The 3548-nt window shown below is 37.0% G+C and overlaps 1 non-coding gene across 1 annotated transcript; it reads left to right on the forward strand.

Annotated features, from left to right (window-relative positions):
- Positions 1-273: 273 nt before the first annotated feature.
- LOC114417578 lies at positions 274-380 on the forward strand. The gene has a single exon (XR_003667838.1). It is a non-coding gene; the product is annotated as a small nucleolar RNA R71 (small nucleolar RNA).
- Positions 381-3548: the final 3168 nt, after the last annotated feature.

Raw genomic sequence — 3548 nt, forward strand, 5'->3', positions numbered from 1 at the left:
GTTACCAAGTTAACCAATGCATCCAGTTTGCCTTCAAGCTTCTTAGTTTCAGATGATGCAGATGGGTTTGTAGCTACCTCATGCACTCCTCTAATGACTATGGCATCATTTCTGGCGCTAAACTGCTGAGAGTTGGAGGCCATCTTCTCAATTAAATTTCTGGCTTCAGCAGGAGTCATGTCTCCAAGGGCTCCGCCACTGGCAGCATCTATCATACTTCTCTCCATATTACTGAGTCCTTCATAAAAATATTGGAGAAGAAGTTGTTCTGAAATCTGATGGTGAGGGCAACTGGCACATAGTTTCTTAAATCGCTCCCAGTACTCATACAGGCTCTCTCCACTGAGCTATCTAATACCTGAGATATCTTTCCTGATGGCTGTGGTCCTGGAAGCAGGGAAAAATTTCTCTAAGAATACTCTCTTAAGGTCATCCCAGCTCGTGATGGACCTTGGAGCAAGGTAATACAACCAGTCCTTTGCCACTCCCTCTAATGAATAAGGAAAAGCCTTCAGAAATATGTGATCCTCTTGGACATTTGGGGGTTTCGTGGTGGAGCAGACAATATGAAATTCCTTCAAATGTTTGTGCGGGTCTTCACCTGCAAGGCCATGAAACTTTGGAAGCAAATGAATTAGTCCAGTTTTAAGAACATATGGGACATCCTCATCAGGGTATTGGATGCACAAGCTTTCGTAGGTGAAATCAGGTGCAACCATTTCCCTTAGAGTCCTCTCACGAGGTGGAGGTTGTGCCATGTTCTCAGAATGTGCAAAATCAGAATGCTCAGAATCAGAATGCTCAAAATTATAATGCTCAAGATCAGGATGTTCAAAATCACAAATAACAGAATGCACAGATTCACCAGTTATGGAATGCTCAGAATGATCAAAAGGTATAAAATGATGCCTAACTAATCTATGAAATGTCCTATCTATCTCAGGATCAAAGGGTTGTAAGTCAGATGGATTGCCTCTAGTCATACACTACATTCAGCATGCACACAACTAGTTGCCTTGTCATGTAAATAAAGGTGTAGGTTTGAACTACAGTTACCCTCAAATGATATCCAAATGACTTGAAATTTTGTGAGCAACCCTATAAAATGATGAGAAGATAGCACAAAAAATTTCAGACAAAAATTCAAAGTCTAACTATGAAAGCTAAAAATGGTAGGTTAAGAAAAATAAGTGAATAAAACTTGAAAAATAAAAAACTTTTGACAGAATCGCTTTTTTTGGACGATGGAGACCTCAGCCGGCCTATTGCAGGCTGCCACGGCGTAGGAAATTTTTTTCTACCCCAAATGCATATATAATAATTGCGATTCTGATAACCGGAGCAAAAGTTATGGCCGTTTGAAGTTTTGACAAACACAAAATTTGCTAGTTTTTTGGAACTTTCAAATCTGACCAAACTAAAGGCTCTAGCTATTTTTCCCACACAATATGGATTAAAAGAAGTTACCACAAAAAAATTCAGCCAAAAATAACAACCCTAGCTACTAAAACAAAAAATCTCAAATAATTCAGCATGGGTGGTCGCTAAAATCCGTCTCTAATTGATTTCTACTACTACTCTCTTTTTCCGCAAGATGATTTCTACTACTACTCTGTTTTCAAGCACAATCTTCACAGCAAAACAACCAAGATTGAAACAGGGGAAACGCTTAATGGAAAAACTGAAACATAACACACATTAAACAAAATACCAGGACACTAAACAACACTAACACACATACTAACACAATACTAACAATTAAACATAAAACACGAAAGGATTAAACACACAACACTAGCTAGCTATTATGAACCTTTGGACACTGCTCCCCGACAACGGCGCCAAATTTGATCGAGGCCGTACCCGAATCAAATTAACATGAAAATGTAGTAACTAGGAAGTGATCCTAGGTCGTTTCCCAACGAGCAGTGACAAACCAAATGTTCATAATATACTTGCAGTAACAGTAACGATTGGGGGGGGGGTTGTTTGTTTTGTGATTAAAGAGCAGAACAAGTAAACTGAAATTCGAAACTACTAATATTAAAAACGGGTTGTTTCCTCTGATTCAGAAGCCATTCTCTTATCCTGGGTTAGAGATTTCGTCCCTAACAGTCAACCACTTAATCCAACCCTATTTCAATTTACTAAGCGAAAATCAACTTAGGGTTTTCAATACGTGATTAGGCACCACATACACCAGTTAGCCCTTCGTCCATTAAGCATCAACGCAAGTTAGGCTCAAAGGCAATTAATCGAACACAAAGCGTGCACTGATTAATATTCACGAATTTGGGATACTGGTGAAGGGAGAACTGCCAGGAAACCACATTACAAGCGAAACCTCAAAGAGAGTTGGGCTTCGTCCTCAAAAGGAAACAACACCAGAAAATCTAGCCTTCCATGGATTCAAACAGAAAACGCAATTGAAACATGAAGCAGAAACGTAAATGAACGGAAACGTAAATGAACAGAAACGTAAACGAACAAAAATGTAAAATGGAACAGAAACGTAAATGAGAGTAGAAGAAGAAGCAAGAACGAAATTGTAATTAGAAGCAGAAAACGTAAAATTGCATTACGAACTCAGAAACGTCAAAATAGAAAAACGAAAACCCTAAAACAAAGCTCTGAATAATGAATAGCATAACAGAATAGAATGCCCTGCACGAATCCCAAGGCAGCTATTTAAAAAGAGTCACTCAAAGTCACTGGGCCCTATTACAATACTCTGGCCCAAAACGAAATAAACACTTAACAACATAAAATAAAATTGCGAAATTTCCTAATTAGAAATTAACTAAGGTAAGCGCTGCTTTATTTGCCCTCTTCAAGTCCACAACCAAAATCCGGATTAAGCCCAATGTTTCATTAATTCCTGAAATTAGATTAAAAACATCAAATTAGCTAATTGAGCCCAAATAATAAAACTGCCTAATTAATTGACAATTAAGACCAATCAATAATTAAAATGGTGCAAAAAGGGTTTAGAAAATAGAAGAAAATGATGGCACATCATGGACCACTGAGAAACCTTCAAAATATAAATTCACACCAACCAAAATATCTTAAACAAACATTATACAATATCAAACATTATAAATACAAACCAAAAAGCCTCAACCAAATTTTAAACCAATATCAACTTCATCAATGAATTAACAATTAATTTGAAACTTATTTCATTACTCAATCGTACTATACTTCAGCCTAAAAGCCTCAAAAGAAACCCTAAACCCTAATTAAAAACCATTTTTCATAATTTATAACCTAATTTCCACTTTTAAAAATTAAAATAGATTCTTACATATCAAGTTGATCCGCAAGTTTCGGGCAGATCAAGTTGATCCGCATGAAGGTTACGAATCAACTTGATCCACAAGGTTCTTGCGGGTACATATATTAGAATCCCATTTATATAATTTATATAAATTTATATAATAAGTTGATCCGCAAGAACCTTGCGGATAAAGTTAATTCGTAACCTAGTTCACAGGCAAAACTGCTTGCGGATCAACTATTTCCTACTACGGATCATCTCGACGTCG

This window comes from Glycine soja, chromosome 6, assembly GCF_004193775.1.
Source record: "Glycine soja cultivar W05 chromosome 6, ASM419377v2, whole genome shotgun sequence".
Classification (NCBI taxonomy): domain Eukaryota; kingdom Viridiplantae; phylum Streptophyta; class Magnoliopsida; order Fabales; family Fabaceae; genus Glycine; species Glycine soja.